Source organism: Mycteria americana, chromosome 1 (assembly GCF_035582795.1).
Source record: "Mycteria americana isolate JAX WOST 10 ecotype Jacksonville Zoo and Gardens chromosome 1, USCA_MyAme_1.0, whole genome shotgun sequence".
NCBI classification, from domain to species: Eukaryota; Metazoa; Chordata; class Aves; order Ciconiiformes; family Ciconiidae; genus Mycteria; species Mycteria americana.
In genome coordinates, this window is record NC_134365.1 from 123,195,686 (window position 1) to 123,220,360 (window position 24,675).

Below are 24,675 nucleotides of genomic sequence, written 5' to 3' on the forward strand. Positions count from 1 at the left end.
ACCCACATTGCTGACAGGGGGTGAAACACACAGCAATTAAAGAAAGACATGCTATGTGGCACAATATGGCGCCATATATCCAGAGCTAACTAATTGGAGGAACACCATGCTAACGAGGTAACATTGCTCCTGACACCCAAGCTAACTCAGGTCTGTCTCTGTGACAGGAGTTTTTGCTGAGTGGCTATGTTCTGAGTGGTTTGCTCTGGTCTGTCACAAGCCGGGAGCTGATTTTCATTCTACACATTAGCACAACAGAAGCTAAAACGGAAGATTGGTACTCCTTCTTGTGTGCGAAGACTTAGTGATATATTAGTGTGAGGTACGAAATGCACAGTGGCAGCAAAACCTAATGCCAGATCTACAGCTCAGCCTTGCGTTTAAGGACCTGATGTTCTGAAAAGAGGGGAAACAGATTGCTGGAGAGCTCACCTTGCAAGGCTCTTCACAACAAAATCCTAACTTGACTGTTAGCGGAAAATAGACGATCACGTTATCCACCGGCATGAGGGATCACATAGTGCAAAATCTGTGGCAGTTAGAATGCAGCTATACAGCTACTTATGCTTGCATAATCATATTAAACATTTTCATTCATTTCTGCTTGTTAAAGTAATATGATGACTTCCTCTACTTTCAAACACGGCAATGAAAGGGAGCTTTAGTTTCCTCAGCCTGCTGTGCAGCTTTAGTGCCAAAGGCAACAGCTTTTCAATCCAAAGCAAGAGCTACAAGATGAAATACATTTACCAGCACAGGGGAAAAAAAAAGAAACGAAAAAGGGAAATGGGCCCTTCTCACCTGCCCATGTATAACCATGTGAGCTAAATTAAAAACATACATTGTCAGCTGGAAACTCATTTGCATGAAGAACCGTTGGCAGGTTTTGACAGTGTACGGGTAGAGCAGGGTTACAGAGCTGTGTATCTTTCCCTTCTTCTTGGCTGCTTAGCAGTACAGAAGTGGGAGTTGAGGAGCAATTTTTCTGCAAGGCCAAGACAGCTTTTATGAATGTAAGTCACAGGATTCAAAGGACAGTGGGTAAAGGAGAGAGTCTGCTTTGGACTCTATTTATAACACAGAGCAGGACAGAACTAGATGTGGAACAGAAGCCTGTGGCTCTCCCTCAGGGACTTGCTACACAATGAAGGAGATGCCAATTTTGAAACTCAAAGATTGAAATGTAGCAATCATGAAAGTGCAGGCACCTTCTCCTCCAGTCCACTCAATCCTCTGTCATTTCAGTAGACAGAAAAGAGTAACAGCAGTTTGTTCCCCACTGCTGCCAGCTTTACATGGAGCGTGCAGCTATGTGTTAAAGAATTAAGAGTGAATTGGCAATGATCAATGCAGCTTAGTTCAGTACCACCAAAATTAGATTTTTACCCAGTGACTTCAATGGAAGCAGAACTACTGCCTGAATAACAGTGCTCTGGGTCTTATTCCTTTACTATCAGCTATAAACAATATTTTAAAAGGCTTGAGCCATAATTACAGTTTTTCATTTACCTGGTCAGGTCAGTCTCATTGGTGACACAACAATTTCAGCCTGTCTCTCCTCACCACTGGGGCAGCACCTGCACCCGCCTGTTATGTGAGTCTCGAGCAAGCAGAACTTGCAGAACTGTTTTCAAAGACAGGAAAAGGCAGCTTGGTCCTTCTCTCACAAGGCGCCTCTACTTATTACTACTTAGTCAAACAGGTAGCCTTCACCTTTCTGGGATTAAACTACTGAAATGAGAAAGGGCTGTTTCTCGCTTTGGAAAGACTACATTTTCTGATGCCTTCAGTGGCCTTCAGGAATGGGGAGTTATGCAGGATCCGGCAGTGATTATTCCTGTATGCTGCATATGCTTCCAGCACCTTGTCATACCGGCATCTCCTACAGCTTCTCAAACTATTTCTTACAGATGTCTGGCAATGCTCTGCATCGGTTGCTAATCCTCTCTCTCATGACCATTCTTCATTCAACTTCATGAGTTTTTTCTTTTTTAATTTTTCCCTTTTTTTTTGGTTTTCGTTTCCCAGAATAAAGAAATCAGAACTTATATTAGATGCTTATTTTCCTGGAAGTATTTTTAGACATAAACTGAAAAATTAACTCAATTTTTCTGTATTTCAGTTAATTACTTTCCCCTTGCACATGCTGTTCAGACTGTCAGTCTGAATTGTGTCTTGCTGTCTATTTGCAAGTGATTATCAGGTCAATAAAGCAAGCAGAACAAACTCATAGTTGTAGGGTATATTTAGTGAATAGGTAGTAATGCTCAGGTTTATTGAGGATCATTTAAGGAGGTGATTTTTTCCCAGTGAATTTTTTCCTTTTTTTCTTTCCCTAAAAATGTCAGCCTTTGTCTCAAAAGCTATATTGAGCTGGTCTCTGGGATGTAGTGCTAGCTCTTGTAGTTCTCCTCAGCTATTTAGTTTAAGACTTGAGTGAACATTTGATTAGAAGCTACGATTTCTTTGTGTAAGGATGGAGCAGAGAAAAGAATTGTGGTCACACCAGTAATGACTGATGGAAGCAGAACAACTGCTAATAAGGGACCTGAATTAATTTTTTAGGTTGCTTTTTAGCAATGGCTTTTTAAATTTATGTAGGAATAGATGTTAATATTGTAGGGAACAGGAATACATAATCTCTCAGGTCTTTATGCTCTCTCAGAGAATGCAAATAAAATGTACACAGTTAATTTTAATACAATATATAAAAAAGAATTTACTATATCCACATACTGAAAAGACATGTAACAATATTCTTATCTCAAAAACAATATCCCACTTACATTTTACTCAAGAAATTGAGAACCCCCACTTGATTTGCAAGGTACTTTAGGAGAGCTATACATGAAGTGTTGTGTAAGAGGCAGGTATTACATAGTACTATTGTTGGTAATACTATTTAAGGGTGTTGTTCATACAATAGGGGAAGTGAACAGACTAAGAATGTAGGCATGGGGGTCACCAAAAAAGGAGCACTTCTTTGTTTAGGACCTGGCACAATTACATATTTCTCTACTAGTTTCCCAATAAACTTCTCTTTTCATCCCTCCTGTCACATCATCAGCCCTACATAGTGGAGTACACCAAGATCAAAGCTGATAGCTGAAAGCCATTCTTCTTTTCATAACAATCTGCAGAACAACTGCAAAATAACTGCAGATTGCCATGGAAAGAAGAATGGCAACATATCCTCGCGTTTCCTCTCTTCAACATTGTTCCTTCCCCCACCATTTCTCCCAATTTCCTCACAACATAATAATATGCTTGTAGAAATTGCCAACATTAATTTGAGGGGGATGGAGAATATTATTCTCAGACATGCAAAGTATGTCAGCGGTGTTCAGAACAGTTTAGTATAAGAATAGCGCTGTTATTAGTGAGAAAAAGCTAAGTTGTGTCTTGCAGCTGCAACTGTTAGTTGACTGCTTGTGCAATTAATTACTTTCCAGAAAATTCAAGTCAGTATTTGTGACAGGAATATTTATTGGTAATCACTCGGTAAGAAAGCAGTCAGCCACAATTGACTGACACACAAACATGTAGTCTCCAAAATGCCTGGATGTTGTGGCTTGACACTTTTTTTGGTGATATGGTGTGGCAGAAGGCAAAGCTGAACAAGCTAAAACCAAGAACATAGACTCTAGCAAACAGACAAAGGAAAACTGTGCCTGTATCTCCATGTAGTAACACGCTCTCTCCTTTTCTTTTTTTTTCCAAAAACATTAAAATCAATAAACCAATAACTGCTGAACTACTTGGCTACTCTTAAGTCTCTCTTTTGCCCCCTAATGCCTAGGTTCTTCCGTTTATCTGTGCGCTTAACTCAGATGAGGAAGATTACACATGAACACAAAGATTTAAAGGATCTGGGCCATCAGATTTCACATGTTCATAGGTAGTATACAGGAATTAGAGATGCCACTCTGTGGCATAATTTTTGCACTGCTGCTTCAGTCTAGAGGGATCAGACCTCGGCTTGACTTCAGAGGAGTTACAGCAGCCAAGAGGAGGCAGCAGTGGGTTTTTACAGTTAGTCTAAAAAGTTGATTCAAGCTCACATGGTTTGCCTGGACAGTACAAACCAAACACAGAGATGCTTTGTGGTTTTGTGGTCTTTTCTAGCCACAAGTGAAAATCTTACACAAACAGCTAATAAGTGGAATGTATGATCTATTCAAGGACCACCACCTATATCAAGTTCAAGGACTAATACAGAAAATGCCAAAACTAAAAGCAGCAGTATTTGCAGCTTCGGCTGATGAACGAGGCCCTCAAGTTGAGGTCTATGACAGCTCCATGTTTTCTCTGACTGCACGACACATAGCTATGCTGATCGGTGTTTGCATATGTCAACTAGACAAAAAGCTTGCTCTGAGATCTGAGGTAAACTGCCGTTCAAATCCCAGAAGATTCCCCATATACATTACAGTTCCTATTTAGACTCACCCTTGGCTGGAAAACCAGCACACCTCTCTCTGTCAGAGGACACATTCAAGATGCACCCACACTGATATTTGGAGCTAATCTTGCAGCCACCCTCAGCCAGCTCCAGTAAAATGCGTTACCCTCTCTTCATCAGATCTGAGATGGAAGGTGGGATTAAGGTGTGAGATTAAGGTTGATCCTACCTATCAAATCAGTTATTGATAAGCATGTTACTTCCTATCTTCTCAATATATGTTACTTGTCCCTCCTGAAACTGTAGTGTATCTGAAAAGCCTGTGAATAGAAGCCAAAATGTGTTTGCCCTGCCATGTGTAGCTTTATGTTCCTCCAAGGAGTCCAAACAAGCCCATTATGTCAAAGACTGAATGAGGGGCATCATACTGAAAGTTAACTAAAAGCTCCAGCTGAATGTGAGGTTGGACTCCCAGGTTCTGTGGTCAGGCACAAAGGAGGGATCGTAGTGCTCACTGACCTGTGAACTACAGAAGCGCATTTCCAAGAGTGACAGTGGTGCTAGCTGTGTTATCTGGCTGCACTGGCTGCACTTGGAACATCACTCCTTATAGAGGGTCCAGAGGAAGCAGTGAAGCCCAGATCTGAGTCTCCTATGGAAACAGTGAAAATCACACAAACGTTTCCCCTGCTGAAGAGGAAATCATAGTTATTATACCTGTCTTGGTTCAACCTATACTGCGTTCCTCATAGTGAAGGTGAGTTAGGTTGGATATTTTCTTTTTGGTCAGCCTCCATGAGCATAAGTGAATGGCAGACGGGAAGGCCTTCATGGAATGTTGTAGAGAAATTACCAGTGGCACAAGCAGTTCGTGATCAAGACTTAAACTTAGAAAGACTGTACATGAGCATTGTACATTGGCATCACATTATTTACTGTGTGTATTTTAAAACCCATGATCTGTAGTGGTACACAGACAGTAGTCATATTGTTGCAGTAGAAGAAACAGTAGAATCAGATGCAAGTCAAAAAGTCTTGCCCCAGTCTCCAGCCCTGTTCATATTTGGAGTTAAAGTTTGGAGTCTTTCCAGCTGTAAAATTGTGATTTAGCTGTGTGTTCTAAACAAAAGTTTCCTAATTTTCTCTTACTTAATAAATAGATTCTCAAGAAAGAATAACTATTTCTCCTTTAGCACATTGTAAAATGGAAGCTTACAAAAGTTTTAATATCTTGAACTTTTATTTTATTGAACCAGTACAGGTTAATAATCTAGAATCCTGTTTTGTTGTTTACACCTCCTTCTAAAATAACCTCTTTTTATTGTTCCATTTTTTTTTCTTTTTAACAATAGGCTCACATGAACTAAAATACTGCACTGAGATTCTTTAATTACACTATCTGAAACCAAGCAGAGAATTTTTCATTGCTAATCTAAGAAAAAAAAATCAAAACATGAAGATGCAGAGATTTGCAAAATGTTTAAGCAATGAACACCAAAACTCCCAGAGAATTTGAAAATTAGCTCACAGTTACCTGCTAATTTACACTTCCATCTTGATATAATCTGAAAAACTCAATTTTTGTAGTATAGGCATGAAAAGAATTTAAATTTATCTTATTTTGACAAAGTTCCCACTGGAGTTCAAGAGTCTGTTTGGATTAGAAATCTGTAAAGTGATGGAAAGGAGAAGATATATGAACTTCAGCAAAACCAATATTGCTTAGTGCAATAGTCTGTTCAGTAACTACTTTGCAATTTTTTAGCATTTTATTTGTTCTTTATTTTTTGAATTTTATAGAAAAATACTCAGAAACATTTTCAACAAAAGGATATGATTTCACTGAAAGAAATACAGCATGCAAAAGAAAGCACTAAAACAAGATCAGAAAGATGTGCATCTTCACAAAACAAAAACAAAGCTGTGTTTTCCTGAAAGGGAAAAGTCTAATGCTTCTTCAAGGAACAACAAGGAAAAAAGTCAAGAGGCAGCATTACATATTTATACTGAATATACCAAAGAAGAATATTTAACAATAGGGATAGAAATAGTCATTCTTTTTGTGACAGGAAAACTACACAGTCTCTTCTCTGTTGCCTGCTATGCAAGTCCATTCTTGATACCTTGAATGCATACACACTCACACACAAACATGCACATGTACATATAATTATACATACCAGAGAGAAAGGACATAAAAGAACTGCCAGAAGTGCATTCTGTGTACAGCAACCAAACATGCCAAAGGAGGAGAGAGATAAGAAAGCTCAGAACAAATATTAGGTTGATCAATTTTATAATCACACTTTTTACAAGAGGTTTTTCTATGATTAAAAAGAAGTGAACACTGAAACATGTTTTGAAATTTAGCAGCCACACAAACCAAAATTGTCACAGGTCAAGTGGTCTGCACTCCTCACTGTGGCAAGATATATTTCCACCAGAATTCCCCAGGCAGTCTGCTGATTTTACTTTAAACTTTTGTAAATCCAGATGACTCCATGAGGAACTAAGTAAATGGAATCACTCTGGCATAAACCTCCAGTAATTCAGAGGAAGCTCAGGCCCAAGAGATGAAAGGTTATGTGTGAAAAAATCTGGGTAATGGGCTGCAGTATTCACATGGCAATATAAAAAACCCCAGAAATATATATACCCTAAAAAATTTGTATGAAAGCTCACCAATCTACCATTGAGATAATCTTTTTTTGCTGTTTTTGTTGATAAGCATATTTTTAACAGCCAAATAATTAATTTATATGCAGGTCTGATTTCTGAAATAATAGTACGTTTGTTATTTTCACAGTACTTAGAAAAGTCCAGCGATTACAGGCTTTACCAAACAACACTCAAATAACCAAAACAAGGTAAGTAAATGATGGAAAAAGTAAAAGAAAAATATTTGAGAGTAAAATAGCACATTTTCTCAGTAACTTCACGACCATACGGTTGTGAAAAATTGTTGATAGAATTACAATAAAACGTTGATGCCTTTTTTTCCTGAAAAATAGATATCCTTTTATCTGGCTGCTGCACAGTGTGAAATATACCAACAATGTATAAACCTGTTAGCAAGCCAGTACAGAAATGTATCTCATCTCTATCTTGAAACACTGTGTGCCTTATTTAAGGATGATTTGTTTCCATCCTAGGACCCTGAATGCTATACTTATTATTTAAGAGCATTCATTTATGTTCTTAATTTCCTTAGATCAAATTTAACAATTGTAGCAAACTCTGAACTTTCACTACATGGTATGAAACGACTGTCCTTAAAGATTTGAACTCTCAATAATTTTACTACAGGTTCTAGGAAATGATCTCTTATGAAACTTAGAACGTACGTTAAAAGCAGGTCAGCAATTTAGTTTACCTTAAACATATATTACAGGATTTTGTCATCGTTTTTTACCTTGAACCATGGAAAATTACATCTTCAAGTAGCATGCTTTATGTTAGTGCTGCGTTGACCCTGGCTGGATGCCAGGTGCCCACCAAAGCCGCTCTATCACTCCCCCTCCTCAACTGGACAGGGGAGAGAAAATATAACGAAAGGCTCGTGGGTCGAGGTAAGGACAGGGAGAGGTCATTCACCAATTACCTTCACGGGCAAAACAGACTTGACTTGGGGAAATTAGTTCAATTTATTACCAAACAAAATCAGAGTAGGATAATGAGAAATAAACCCAAACCTTAAAAACACCCTCCCCCCCCACCCCTCCCTTCTTCCTGGGCTTAACTTTGCTCCAAATTTTCTCTACCCCCTCCCCCCCAGCAGCACAGGGGGACGGGGAATGGGGGTTGTGGTCAGTTCATCACACGTTGTCTCTGCCGCTCCTTCCTCCTCAGGGGGAGGACTCCTCACACTCTTCCCCTGCTCCAGTGTGGGGTCCCTCCCATGGGAGACAGTCCTCCATGAACTTCTCCAATGTGAGTCCTTCCCACAGGCTGCAGTTCTTCATGAACTGCTCCAGCGTGGGTCCCACAGGTGGTCCCAAGTCCTGCCAGCAAGCCTACTACAGCGTGGGTTCCTCTCGCCACGCATCCACGGGTCCTGCCAGGAGCCTGCTCCAGCACAGGTTTCCCACAGGGTCACAGCCTCCTTCAGACATCCACCTGCTCCAGCGTGGGGTCCTCCATGGGCTGCAGGTGGATATCTGCTCCACCATCAACCTCCATGGGCTGCAGGGGGACAGCCTGCCCCACCATGGTCTTCACCATGGGCTGCAGGGGAATCTGCTCCGGCACCTGGAGCACCTCCTCCCCCTCCTTCTTCACTGACCGTGGTGTCTGCAGGGCTGTTTTTCTCACATATTCTCACTCCTCTCTCCAGCTGCAATCGCTGTTGCACAGCAACTTTTTCCCCTTCTTAAATATGTTATCACATATGTAACATACACATTACCACCATCACTGATGGGCTCAGCTTTGGCCAGCAGCAGGTCCGTCTTGGAGCCAGCTGGCATTGGCTCTATCGACACAGGGGAAGCTTCAGGCAGCTTCTCACAGAAGCCACCCCTGTAGCCCCCCCCACTATCAAAACCTTGCCACGCAAACCCAATGCCATATTCCAATTAGCTAATTTGTCATTCTAATATTAACAACATCCAAATCATTGAATTTACCATCTTGGTTGTTTTGTTAATCCTGAAACATTCTCAAGAAGCTACTCAGGTCAAGTTATGTCAAAACAACATCTAAGGAAGGAAGCTCTTGCACATTACAGCTCCATTTTTATGCTCAAGAGATTCCTGAAGGTCAGCTGCAAAGCTCTGACAAACAAGCACTCTTGAGATGCCAGGACAGTGAGGAGGCCGCATGAGTTGCCTTAAAACTGTGCATTAATGTATTTTTAGTGCTTTTGAAATCTTGCAGCCTTACATCTCAGGAGACAGAAGCTCTCTAGCTAGATAATAACACAGGCAGCATGAACCGCTCCACATTTGTACGCCAGTATCCTGCAGAGAGCCATAAGCAGACCCAGTGATGTTCATATTTTGGCCAAGAATATCAATATATCAAAAGTACAACTTTTCTTGAGTTTCTTTCAGGACCGTGGAAACAGAATTCTAGCTGATAACCTAGGACTGCTAAGTAGTGGTTTAAACCCTGCTTCCAGTGAGGATACAGGGAAAGGTCCCAGTTCCTTCAAGGGCAGCAAAGTTTGGCCAAATCTGAGAGTGACTGAAAACCGCACCCTACAGTCTGCACTGAGCCTCTCTGACTTTCTATTAGAACAAATACATTTTATGCTAAAGTGTTTGAAAAATTAGTATATTTTACATTTATCTGTCCTCACCTAATTTAAAAGGGTTTCATTTTTCTCCTTAGAGGTGATAACTTCACTAACTTCAAACTCAACCTTTCAAACAGCTGACGAAACCCTTTGAAAAACAGCAAGAAGTCTTAGGTTCAGGGAACAGAAAGAAGGGTTGACCTTGAAAATACAGTTTTAGGCAACAGGTTAAGTCAGCAATGTTTTACTCTACACATCTCTCTGTTTAACGATCAAAATTTTTGAAATGTCTCTTGGAAATACACATTTTTAGGAAAATCTTAATTCATACACCTGCACACAAATCCCACCAAAAAAACCCCAGACCAAGCCTGATTTCTTCTAGCACCATTTTTTGAGCAATAACAAGGATGCAAGAAGAAATGATCCCACTTCTGACCACAGAGTGGAAAGGGCAGCTGGCTTCAACTGTTGTCATAAATCCTTCAGAAAAACCTGGCACAGTGTTTAGTAGCCACAAAACATCAGAGCTACCAGCTGGGCACACACTTTCTCACATTTTCCCCATGAATCTTGCCTAGTCTTATGGGTGATCTCTCAGTCACCTCATACCACCCAATGTTACAGGGAAGACTGAGAGAACAATTGTCCCAGTCTTTTTCTCCTCCTTCCCTGGGATTTGGCTGCTCTTGCTTCCATGGCATTCACACCAGAGGAAGTGAGATACTCCCTGATTGATTTCCACATTGTAATAAATCAAAATGCATTTGCATTATCAGAATCCAAGCAAGATTGTTCACCTAGCCCAAAAGATTCTTTTTTTTTTTTTTTTTCCAGGAGACTGAGGTTGCTGGGTCCAGCATAATGATGAATTACAAGCTGCTCCACAAGCAGAGCTTTTCTGATTAATATATTGCGTGCAACAATACACAGTGAGTAAGTCACCTTGGGTCTGCCTTCATTGGGGTTATTAACTATGTCAGAATATGTTAGCTAAGATGATCATAATTTCTCTTACTGATTGGACACAGCTGCATGTTCTGATGTAACTGAGTACAGATTTAAAAGTTGCCTGCTTAAGGCCTCAAAAGGCAAAGGAATTCACTTCTGAGGTGTACAGTAAATTTATGCTTCCTCCTAAGCATGTTGTGATTCACAACCTCTTCTTTGCTAGTTTTCTCCCTGTGGATTGGGTAAGAAACTTCAACAGCCAGCTGCTCCAAAGGGACTTCCAAACAAAGAGTGTCCTCAGAAATTACCTGCATACCTGTGCTCTGTCCCCTGATGATAGAACAACTCAAAAAAAGTCCTTGGTTCAAGCTGTCATTCCCACACCACCATACCTTTGTTCACTATAAGTAACTTTCAGGGAAATCTGATGTTCAGGCAGAGTAAGTTGGATTTTCACCCTTCTCAGTATGGGCTAGCTAAAAGGGAATTGAAATAACTTTATTAAGAGAAGGAGTATTTTTTTCATAGGGGATGTCATAACTTCAAGCTTCCTTTTTCCCCATTCCAAAAAGAAATGGAAAAAAAACAAAAGATAGAAATTGCCCTGCCAAGCAAGATTAGAAAATGTATTGGGTGAGGTTGATCCACATGTAATAAAAATGAGACACTAGAATGATAAACCATATTTAAGGTGAAAGTTTTTTCTATCCTGACCTCTTCTGGAAAGTTCAATAAGATGTGCTTTGGACAAATGGTCATGGTGTTAGCAAAGGAACCTGCTTACTTTTTACCCCAGAAATGAAATTTATTATAATAATTTCTACAGAAGTCTTGGTTTTCAATGAACAAGGAAACCAACCCATCAGAACACCTCTTGCCATCACTAATTATGAACTTGCTACCACTTCTAAGCTATTTTGATTTTCTAGAGTCTCAAGCTTTTACATCAAGACATCTGACATCCAAACCCCACTAATAACCTAGACTATGTAATGTGCTTGTTCCACAGCAAAATGTTCAAAGTGGTTTATGACTGTTATGGTACAGACCTTCCCATTAGTTCTATATAACCTCTTTCTGCTCTTATCACAGATAACAATTAAAAGGACATCTTAGAGAACAGAGAATCATACAAAGTCCCTTGAAGATGGATTTATCTACAGGCTAGTTAAAAGGGCTACAACTATTACAGATTTTGGATATGCATAAGATATATCAGTTCAGTAGAAGTTAATTTTTTTATATAGTAACAACTAAAAAAAATTTCAGATTATGAAAGATGGTGTATTAATAAAACACCGGAAAGGCCTTCTTTTAAACTTTTTGTGAAATTTCAGAATGGTCACAGCACAGTCTATGTCGTTCTTTATTCTTTACATTACAAGAAGGACTACTTAATAAGACCAGGTTCCTGGACTGAACCAGAAGTCCTGTCTAGGAAAGTGACCCGCAGCAGATGCAGAGAGCAAACCACGCATCAGGCCAGGACTCCCTGTATGCCACAGCCTACTCCTGACAATCTGTAGCTGAAAGACTTCCTGTGCTGGAAATCACCTCTGGACCCTTCCATTATACCAAAAAATGGCAGTTCAGTAAACACCCTGCTGAATGACAAAGAGAGTTTTCTGAGCTCGGGCTCTAGCTTCTATATCAGACAGCGAGAAGTGCACTCTGAAAGAAAATGTCTCTGATGAGATTTTTGAGATTCAGATTCCAGAAAGACATGTCTCAGGCTGCTCCTACTGCCACCCCCATGGTGTACCTGTTCAGTGCAGGGCCACATCCCAAAGCCCTAGGACACCTAGACTGCAGACCGCTCTCCTTGACTGGCTGAAAAACAGTTCTAAGTCGTATCACTTGTAACTCCCTTTTAGCAAATAATTTTAGAAAAGCTTCCTACTTAATCAATTCATTTCCCAAAATTTGTGACAAGGTTTTCATTCTGCACTGGCCTCAGATTTTCTCTTGTCTGCTGGTTTAATGGCTCAGAACATCTCCATTCATAATGGATCAGGTCTCTCCTGGTCTTTTTCTTCCACAAGATTTAATGAGATATAGCCCTGCATTTGAAGCAGTCATACAGACACAGTTACAAAATTTATTCACATATTCAGAAGGTCAGGACTACATTGAAGAACATGAAAGAAGTGTAAAATAACAAAATTACTAAAATTAGCATATAAGAACTCTTTGTCTTCAGTAGAAAAAAGAGAGTTACTAAATATTTCTTCTGCAATATAGCCAAAAAGACATAGAAATGTGGACTCCTAGGGTTTTTCAAGTCCACTTCTGTTTATTTTCTCAAGAACTAACAGCTTCACAACCTAGCAAGTATTAGTGGCAAAGAGCGACCCATCAGCCGCCATGTTGTGGGTCTGTTACTTACCTTTCTGATGTAACTTCTCTGCCACCACCTCCTTCCTGCACAGAACTGAGCTTGTCCTCTACTTGTATCATTTTGACATAACTAATTTTTCCTCTCAATTCACAAGTTAAATGAACCAACAGTCTAACAGGAGAAAGGACAAATTTTGCTTGCAATGGGACACACGTGCTTCCTTGGGGATTTGTATCCACCTTGTAGGTTTAAATCTAGCCATAACCACGCTCATTTTGAGAAATGGTGCATATCTGTATAGTCAGAAGGAATTTGGACATTAAGAGATGGCACAAGAATTATTGTATATGTAAAATGGGGAAATAGCAGAGATGTGATTTGTGCCAGAGTGTGAACCAACAGTTATAACAAAGGGGATTTATTTTGGGTTCGGATGTCAGAGGTGTTTTAGCCTTGGTCTAACCAAGCAACTTAACAAACTGAACAAATGAGGTAAGGCAGGGAAAAAAGTTGAAAAACTGCCATGGCACTAAGGAAGCATATTCTGGAGTGTCTAGCTGGCAGCCTGGGTATTGTGGCAGCCCTGACTGTAATTGGAAAGTGCAAAGAACTTTGCATTGCCAGAGCAGAGGCACCACCAGAGGGAAACTGCGTAATCAAGATACAAGTGAGGGCTTAGCCATGCGCTGAAGAGAACTGTTACTTGAATAAGCTAATCAATCAGCTGACCATTATTTCAATTTTCCAAATTATAATCTTAGTCTCTTAAGTAAATTCTCTGCTTTCATAGATAAAATTAATTTGGCCCATTTTAAAGCCAGAAGGCTCAGAACTTAAACTCAGAATCAGGTGTGCCAAAAAGTATTGCTAAACCAGTTTCATAAAACTTCAGAGAATTTCCTCAAGTCAAACAGGTAATACCAAACCATTGGGCTTCTGTTCACAACAGGGAATTCAGGATACCTTGATTTCTTTGATCTGCAGAGTTATAAACTGAGTTCCTCCCTCAATTTCCTGTGAAGATGCCATTAGAGATAACGTCCTTTCATCGAGGGGAAAGGTTGTTCTTCATGAATCTTCTTTCTTGGCAGATTTAGTATATTTTGATACGATCAATTCTCACAGCATCGAAAAAAAAAAGTGTTACAGGGAAATGCTTATTTAGTTGCACTGATGAAAAGGCCAAAATATTTTATAAAATTCAATAATTAGATATATTACTCAAGAACATCTCCAGCTGTATCAAGTTGATTAATGTTGTTTGAGGCTTCACTGAGCACAAGATGTTTACTGTCTTAAGTCAGGTCAATCTACAGAATACCCCTGGATTAAATTCCAGTTTATTTTGAGACTTATCTTCCTGTTTTCTCTTCCTTGTAACCAAAATGAATTTTATAAGCATTTGTAGATAATGGCCTGTATCTCTCTGTTGATCACCTCAGTCTTGGGCCAGATAAGCTGCATAAGTGTTATTTATGATATTCTGTGCTGTTATTTTATGGCCTTTTGCATTTTATTGTTGTATGTGACAGCATGATTGTATATAATTGATAGATAGTTTCATATTGCACAGAAAGAGCTCAATAGGCAACATATAACCCAAACCGTTTTTGTTTCTTTGGGGTATATCTTACAAGCCACCTCAACCAGGTACTATTTTGAAAGACTTATTATATTTTTATCAATGCATGTGGCTTATTAAATATATACTTTAACTGATTTATTATGGAAATAATTTTTCAACAAACCAAATATTATGCATGGCAAAGCAGATTAATTTCCTCAGCTAGTATTTTCTAATGTAGCATGAAGGTACAAGGCACAAGGTATCCATCTGCCTATATATTCCTATATGTAGACATACTATGACCTCAGGGCCCAGAATTTGCTGCAGAAAAATGTTGGCTGCACAAGGCACACATTTCTTCATGAAATTTGATTTAGAGCTAAGATCAAACTAGGGACATTTAAATGAAAGGCTTCATGCCTTTGATGGGGATCTCAAGCCCAGCTCCTGACACACTGCTGAACAATTTTTAATCCAAAAATATGTTTAAAGGAGGGAATCGAAGTATTGAAGACAAGCCATAGACCTCCCTCTGTGACTACAGATTTGTTATGTGAATATTTATCACTGTTTCCAAGTCAGGTAATTGAGAACAGATAGTGTCTGCTAAACTAAACCAAAATTTTCAGCCTGCTTTCATCCCACTTCAACCTCAGGCACCTACTTGAGGTGTCTAAGTCAGGAGAATATTCGCCCTAGGCTCCTGCTAAAGTCAATGACGAGATATAGGATAAATTGCCAGCTGGAAGTACCTATCTGTCTTTGACAATCTTTGACAATCAAGGATATCTAAACTCCTAACTCTACATCTTCTACATAGTTAAGTGTCTGGTGTTAGTTGGGAGGAATCCAGACTTTCAGTCATAAGGAAAAAGTGAAAAGAAAGAAATGTCAGTGTCTGATTCATCCAACTTCTCCCCACTGTGCAGATCAATCCTTAATTATACTATCTGCTTGAGAACAATTTCAAGTCTTTGCCTCAGGGCAACTTTCCTGAAAATAAAAATGTATTTCTTTGAGAGGAATAATAAAAAAAGCAGTCATGATCTTATATAATTCATAGATGGTTAGCCGTTAGGATTGATACAATTTGAAAATGCAAACATAGCCAGTAATGTCTCTGCTATTTTCAATAATGTTTAATCATTTTTAATAAAAAACAAGGATTCCACATATTTTAATACACTTTGCTAAATTTTTTGTGTTCTATTTCTGAGACTTATAAAGAAAAATTCACTTGACAGGTTTTTCTGCAGTCTTCCCCATCACGAGAAAGTGCATGTTCTCTTAAGCCTCAGAAACAATTAATGTTTTGCAGCATTGGAACGTGTAGAGCGGTACAGTCTTACTATTGAAAAGCAGATTCATTTGTGTTAGTCAGCAACTTTTCAATCTTTGGAGAAACCTGGGGCTCCTCTAACATCTCTCATAGTGAAGCTATTAACAGTGTGCTGAACTGAGGGGGGCCAAGCCTGAACCTAACACTGTCCGTACAATGAGCAAAAGAGACGGAGAATACTGCAGAGTTCACAGTAGGGAAAATGGGCTGGATCCCGATCTTCCCTACACTGAGTGACTCCACTTAAACCAACACACACAAAAAAGGGGATCATAGCCAGGAAATCATGTTTACTCACAGCCTGAAAAGAAAGCCAGCCTAATGCAGCTCATCATGGAGACAGGAGGGAAAGAATTATCTTCCATGATGCTACTGAATATGGGAATAAATGCTATAGATATAGTTGTATTGTATAGAGCAATGACTATCAAATGACTATGCTTGTGAGTTATCCTTCTAGACACTATTTCTTTCTGAGAGCCCTTTAAATTTGAGATGTATCTGTGATTCTGCTGGGGAGTAAGGTCATAATTGCTCAGTCCCAAGCTCTCAAAATGTAATAACAACATATTTTATAATGATAAATTATTAGCCACCCGGCCACAATTCTATACTAATAAAACAGTCTGATTTGCTAGGATGCATTGTTTATGCCTTTTCCTCTTTCACTTTGAATTAGTTTGCATTGAAACATATAACAGCTATATTTGTCAGAGACAGGGAATGCAAGTGAAGCTGTTAGCCGAGCTCCTTCACAGTCCCTGGACAATAGCCAGGGGACACTTCAGTAAAACCTTCTGCAGTTGGTGGGATAACTGTCTCCTTGCCTCAGGGAACCTCAGCATTAAAGTTATTAAATAAAACAGCCAGCCTGGCAGTTGGCTATGAGAAGCAATTTATACCATTGTAAATGGATTAGCAAAATGTAATTTCTTTTAACGTTTCCGTTTCAATTATTTCAAATAGATGTGCAGTTATAAATGTTAACAAATTGTTTAAATGTTTCTTACAATGGAAAAAGTAAATATAGGTTAGCGCTTCGGACTCCCAGGTGAATTTTCTATGTTTTTCTGTTTTCTTTATGTTAAGGCTTTTAATGTACTGCTGTAAAAGTTGCCCATCTGGAGACCAGGAGAAAAAATATTTGTGCTCCTGATGAAACAGGGTATTATACTAATCAGGAAAGTATAGATTTGAAATGTCTTGAGGACCAGAGGAAAGCCTACAGCTGTTCTTATCCTACATTCTCAGCTGGTATGTTTTGACATCAAGAGCCTGGAGCAGTGCATGAGATACCAAGAGAGAGACTATACCACATATCTGTTTGTGTGAGAAGCGGGGGAATCTCTCTTGAAAGTACGCCTCTGTGGATTTTCTCTGAGAAGGGTTAATTAATACACATAGCTCGCAGCTCAGAAACTATCCTACTCTCTTACGATGATATCAGCAATATCTCACCTGATCTCTATTTTTTTCCTTTTTCCTTTTTTTTTTTTTTTTGGTATGATGTGGCAATTAAGCAATAAGATATAACAAGAAATATGACTACTGGCATGGGATAATCATGTCCTTGGGGTGTGATCAAGCACCAAGAATAAACGAGTGCTTCTAATCCCCCATGGGTGCGATTACCTCATGATAACCATATCCACCAAGAAAATACATTGCTTCCACGAATTGTTCGCTTTTATATTTAAATGTATTATCCAGGCAAGCGGCCGTGCTCGTCTCAAGCTGTCATTTTGTGTCAGACCACGTAGAAGGGGTGCAGGCTGGTCGCAGCCAGCCCCCTCGACACCCTGCCAATGCCGCGCACCAGAGCAAGGAAATTTCCACCAGAGATTCAGCCGGGTGCACAAACCTCCTGCCTTTCAAAAAAGCTCTCCTCAACAGCCATGCTTGGAAGCTGAATTAAAGTTGCTGTAGATTTTAAAAGAGGGGGTGGTGAGGGGCAAAAGTAGGGCAGCAAGAAATAACGGACAAGGCTAGCTCAGCTGAAAGCAGCCGTGGAGAAGCCTGAGGGCTAAGATGGCAGTCATCATCGATTCAAGGGAAGGGAGATGTCAAAGACAGGGAATGTCAGGCAAGAACAACAATAAAGCATCATAAGGGTGCTTAGCAGTGCCAAGTCTTCCAAAAACAGCACAACTAAAGCTACTGGACTGTTGTGATTGGTCTATTTGCTGCTTGATATCACAAGAAAAATGTAAAAAAAAATGATACATTTACAATGTACATCTGTCCTCTCCCTCCTGCCTACACAAAACTAATTAAAAATATTCTCTCTCTCTTCCTCTCACACCCCCACCCCCACTGGCATCATCTTGAAATAGTTTTTGCAAACAAAGTTAGATACAAGCAAATGCTCTACATGGAACCAATCGTGTCAATATATAGATAAGCAGCAGCAACACACTGGCCCTGAACGAATAATCTAATGCTAAAGGAAGAGCTACAGGAACACAAACACAATCCAGGTTTCTGCAGCCTGCAACACCGTCTACGGTATGTGTGTATTCCTAAAGCATTAACACCTGCCTTTGCAGGTGATAGAATTTTATGGCACAAAATGTATTTATCCAATAGGTTTTTACACATACTTTACTGCAGCTTCTCACATAGGTGACAGAACGAATTACGTTTCTGCTGATGCTCACACAGCAAACGTGCTAATATTTTCAGGTGAGTGTACACACACATGCTTACACACACACACACACAGAGCAGCTTGAAGGCGCATTGAAAACCAGCTCACCACAACATCTGTTAGGTTGGACACTGAGTCTGTTGCTGAATAAATGACAGCACCACAGGAAAACAGCAAACAAAATTTTTGAGATGTTGAATGGATAGCAAATATTTTCAGTGGCTTCAAAATTTGATTTTGCTTCATACTGAACAACTTTTAAATCATCCATAAGAGAGAAATAAGCTTCAGCACTTAGGTCATTGACCTGTACTAGAATCATATAAGCCCTGAAAATCCCTGACCATAGAGGAAGTGATGGATCTGGGACTGCAAAAAATGCGGATCTTCCAGGCATGATTATAAGGGGAAGCCAAAAGCCCCCTACGTGCATATTGCATAGAGTTACGGAGCACTCCAGGAAACTAACACAACTTCAAAATCTGCTTTGGTTTACTACATTGTCTCTGAAACCAAAATACTTTTGTTTGACTGCAACTTCAGTGAAGAAACCTTCCAATAGATTATTTCCAACTCAGCTGAGGAACTCTTCTCCTCTTGCCGCCCAAGAGGTATATAGCATGTTCTTGACATATAGAATGTTCTTTGGCAGAAATGATATAATGAAGTTACATATGCTTGATGTACAAGTCTTTTTTTCTTCTTTTCAACTTTTGACGTGTCAAAAGATACTTGCAAGAGAGGAAAATACACTCTTTTTTAGAAGAGCTCATTTTCAACCTTTCTAAGAACAGTGATTCTGTTTCACAGTAAATATGGCACGATATTCACCCAAAATTTGCACTTACCTGGGAGCTCTGTGACATTAGTCATTACTGTGACATTACTTCTGGCACAGCAGTAAATTTCACTGCAATAAACTGAAACCAAGGAAAACCCTCCTTTTCCATTTACTGTTTCACCTTGCATTTGATTTTCTGCATATCTAGAAAAAGGAAGATATTTCTGTCTGAATAAATTAGTTTTCTTAGTAAGGTGTTTTCCACATACACAAAGAAATATTATCCCTATTGCCCGCAGTCTTCCAGTTCAAAGGGGAAAAAGAGGATCGAAAAGTGGAACACAAGGGAGCACCTGATCACATTGTTCCTTTCAAGCAGTGGCCCTTTATGTAGCTATTACGGGAGATTAGTTTGAGTACTCGTTGGCTGGAATTGGACAGGCTTAATAAGCAAGACAGTTATATTCCTCAAAGGCTTCTGGCCTCCTGTGTCAGAGCTAGAGTTTGTCAATCAAACTCCCACACCAGATTAGAGGTTAAAACTTCAGCAACCCACACTCGGGGCAGCCAACAGAGAGGAGAAGGCTCATGGTGCATCCTTTTTCCTTAGAGATGGCAAGGAGGCCGCTGCGGCGTGGGCTGAGGTGGTTTTGAAGAATGGCGCTATCGATAAAGACAAAGGCAGGCAGAAGCTGCAGTAGGTTCATCACCTTTTGATGAGTACTTTGAAGGATGTTTATGCCTGAAGCATGTCCTCACAGAAGTAAGGAGAGATGCAGAGGCAAGCGGCACAGCTGGACACAGCAGCAGTGGTCGGATGAGCAGCCGTGGTTACAAAGGAAGAGAGCAGAGGAATTTCGAGTCACGACTTATGAATTTTAAGAACCAGTTGGATGAGACTAAACCTGTGTAACCACTCGAGCTTCTTTACCATGAGGAAAAGAGAGGCTGAGTGTCAGGGGGCAGCACGTGCCAGGACTGTGGGCATCCCATGGGTGGCAGGGCTGGGCCTGGCAGCCAGGCATCGGCCAAGCCTGTGGTGATGAGGCAGGGGCTGGGTCCACCCCTGGTTCCTTCCACGGGCCTGATCCTGACCCCAGCCATGGGACAACATCCTGTCCCCAGAGAGGTGCCCAGTGCCCATGGCTGCGGCTGTCCCCTAGTGTCTCCTGGCTGCCTTGCTCCTGGCTGGGGTGGTGGGACGGGCCCTGGATGCCAGGCCCCCTGGATGCTCCTGGACCCCAGGGAGTCACCAGCCATCACAGCACCCTGGCAGGGGCAGCCCTCAGCTGCACTGTGTGTAAGCTGGCCCTGCGCCCCAGCAGCCAAACCTCCAGGAGGGGAGGGTGCCCACAGGGACCTTACATCGAGTCCGGCCAGTGGAAATGAAACAAAGCTGAGGACCAGGCTTACTGCATTAGGCTAACTCTGCTGTCCATCCACACCGGGAAAAATTCAACCGGACTATTCTAGGGCCAAAACCTTTTCTGGGATACAAAAGCACGGCTCTCTACAGAAGCAAAATTTCATCTGTAACATACGTCTAGGGCATTTTGTGATAGAGCAGGCTTTCCATCCTGGTTTTTTTCCACACATTATTTCTATAGGTACTTGCACAACCCTCTTGCTTCCTTCCAGCCTGGGACGCTGCTGAGATGGGGTTTTGACAGATCTTGTTCTCCATGGCCTGTTTCAGCAGAGCGTTGTGCACCCTCGCGTCTCCCCCACTGCACGGAGAGTTGAAGGGACTTCGCTTCTGGCAACATCAGGACCCTGATTCCCAGTGGGTTCTATTAATGTCTCATCCTAGCTCTCATTTTCCATCTGTGTAGATATTCATATATCTTGCTAAAACTAAGCAAGTAAAAAGCTCTGTGGGGCTGGCTTGTCTGGAGGCTGTTTGTCTTTTCTGTACACCTGCAGGCAAGCATCTGTAAAGTCTCAATATTTGCTTTAAATGAAATGTCTCTCAGCTAGAACTCCATTTCATGTAGTATTGCTGGTGCGGACGAGATATATTCCGTAAAGAGAAAAAGAAAGCCCCTTGGGACACTGGTGCTACTAGTAACAAAGATGATAATTGCTCTTCCTTGGCCTAATTTTAGATTACCATGTTTCTTCTTTGTTATTATTAACATATATTCTTACCTTATGCTTTAAACTGTCACCATAATCTTAATTAGAGATAGATCAGTTATTATCAGATATACTGGACATCTTTTTTAACTGTTGTGTGAATATTGGGGATTAAGAAAGCACGGCTGTGGACAGAGATGACCATGAATCATAGGAAAACACAACTTTAGAGGAACATGAAAGGTAATCCAGTTGATTGTCCCTACCCCAAAATAGGGTCACTGTTAATATCTTGTTACTGCTAATAGATGGTAGTTTAATTTGTTCTTACAGGTCTCCGTAGACAGGCATGCTGCAACTTTTGCAGCCGTTCCGTTTATGTGTGTTGTCAGAATATTGTGCCCATATCATGCATGTCAACATGAATATTTCTTGTGACAATGTTAACTTGCTGTTTCTTACCTTCTCCAGTGTGGATATCCACCATGTACCATTTCAGTACTTCACCTGCTTAGAGGCTGGCATCCAGTCTCCTGTTTAGCCTCAAACAGCTCTAATGTAACATTTTAAGGCATAGAGCAAGGATAGCATAAGCCTCAGCAAATACCACTGAAGAATCTAGATGCTTCCTGGAAGAGTAACATCTAAGAGAGATTTCTATTTTTACCTTTAAGTGCAAATTTGCAAGTCTGTGAGTGTACAATCAAATGCAACAGGAAACCTTAACCTCTTGCACTGCAACCAGCAGAAAAAGCTCACATTTCCTAAAAAAAACACACAGGAAATTAGAGAAACTGCTACACAGCTACATAGAAAGGGTAATAATTTTCAGCTCTAAACCCAGGCATGATCTGTCATAGCTATCCAGAGGTGAAAATCTCTCTTTTCCACTATCCTGTCATGGTTTAACCCTAGCCAGCAACTAAGCACCACGCAGCCACTCACACGCACTCCCCCCAGCCCCAGTGGGATGGGGGAGAGAATCGGAAAAGTAGAAGTGAGAAACCTCAGGGGTTGAGATAAGAACAGTTTAATAATTGAAATAAAATAAACTATAATAACAATAACAACAATAACAATAGCAACAATAATAAAAGAACATAGAAAGCAAGTGATGCATGATGCAATTGCTCACCACCCACCAAACGATCCCAGCCAGTCCGAGCAATGGTCACTTGGGAAGACAAAATGCCATAACCCCAAACGTCCCCCCCTGCCTTATTCTTCCCCCAGCTTTATAAGCTGAGCATGACACCATATGGCATGGAACAGCCCTTTGGTCAGCTGGGGTCAGCTGTCCCAGCTGTGCCCCCTCCCAGCTTCTTGTGCACCCCCAGCCTACTCGCTGGTGGGGTGGGGTGAGAAGCAGAAAAGGCCTTGGCTCTGTGTAAGCCCTGCTCAGCAATAGCTAAAACATCCCTGTGTTATCAACGCTGTTTTCAGCACAAATCCAAAACACAGCCCCATACTAGCTACTGTGAAGAAAATTAACTCTATCCCAGCCAAAATCAGCACATTCCCCACCCCTTATTCCGTACCATTTACATCATGCTCAGGTCCTACACTATCCAATACATCCTCATTAATCACCCCCCGCCCTTGCCATCCTTTGACAAAATACACAGATGTCATTCCCTTAGTCTACGGACCACTCCTGTAAAATGTCCATAAAATGTCCAGAAATGCCCACAAAATGTCCACTGAGTTCATTCAGTCCGTGACTTTCGGCTCCATCTCTTATGGTGGTCACTCGGGACAGTTGAGGTGGTGTGTTGCGTGGAGCTACTGGGCACCAAAGCCAGCTCAGGTCGGGTCACTGCTGCACTTGCACTGCTTCTTGTAAGGCTTGTCCTGCATTGGTTCAGGTGGTTCCTGCTATAGTAATTCCCATAACATGCAACTCAAATCATGGGTTACAGCAATTTAAAGTATTTCCAATACAATCTCCACCCCTGGTCCCTTTGGATCAGACCATCGGGTTTAACATTGCAATGAACTCCTCCCCTTGCCCCTGCTCCGGCTTGGACTTATCTACAGACTGCAGTCCCTTAGGGGTGTACTTGCTCCAAGTGGAGTCCTATCTATGTGCCACAGTCTCTCCAGGGGTATACCTGCTGCGGCATGGACTTATGCACACCCACAGTCACTTTGAAGTGCACCTGCTCCTGCATGGCCTTACCCACAGGCGCAGTCCCTTCAGAAGTAAACCTGCTCCAACATGGCCTCATCCATGGCTGCGGTCCCTCCAGCGGTGTACCTGCTCTGTTGTGGGCTTATCCGTGGCCACACACTTTGAGGTGCTCCAGCACAACCTCACGCACAACACTGATGCTTCAAGGTGTACCTGCTGCAGCGTAGAGTTATCCACAGCCACAGATGCTTCGAGGTGTACCTTCTCCAGCATGGGCTTATCCTTGGGCCACAATCCCTTCAGAGGTATACCTGCTACAGCACAGACATAACCACGGCCACAGATGCTTCGAGATGTACCTTCTCTGGCACAGGCTTATCCATGGCCACAGACGCTTCAGCGTGTCCTGCTCCTGCGTGGACTCATCCACAGCTCACAGTCCCTTCAAATTGAGTTCACGCTGGAGTTCCAGTCTGTCCAGTACAGCAGCGCAGAAACAGCAGCGATGCCCTGGCCATCTGCCAGCCCAGGCACATGGCCATTGCTGTTATCAAAAAGTTCCCAGGCACAGCAGAGTAAGATGATAAGCAGTACAGCACTACAGCAAGCAGCAAAAGCAAAAAGCAGCCACTAACAAGCACTAGACTCTAATATACAGTAAGGCAAGCAAGCCCCATGGCAAGCACAGGAGCCTGTCAATTAAAAGCTAAACAGTGCTAACAGCTATAAATTCGACCTACCATATTCCAATCAAATCTGCCATTATCTCGAACACTTCAAGCCCCATGTTGGGCGCCAAAAAGGACTGTCGTGGTTTAACCCTAGCCAGCAACTAAGCACCACACAGCCGCTCACACACTTCCCCTCAGCCCCGGTGGGATGGGGGAGAGAATCAGAAAAGTACAAGTGAGAAACCGCATGGGTTGAGATAAGAACAGTTTAATAATTGAAATAAAATAAAGTATAATAATAACAATAATAAAAGAATATACAAAGCAAGTGATGCATGATGCAATTGCTTACCACCCGCCAAACGATCCCAGACAGTCCCTGAGCAACTGTCACTTGGGAAGACAAAATGCCATAACCCCAAACGTCCCCCTCTACCTTCTTCTTCCCCCAGCTTTACATGCTGAGCATGACGCCATATGGTATGGAACAGCCCTTTGGTCAGCTGGGGCCAGCTGTCCCAGCTGTGTCCTGTCCC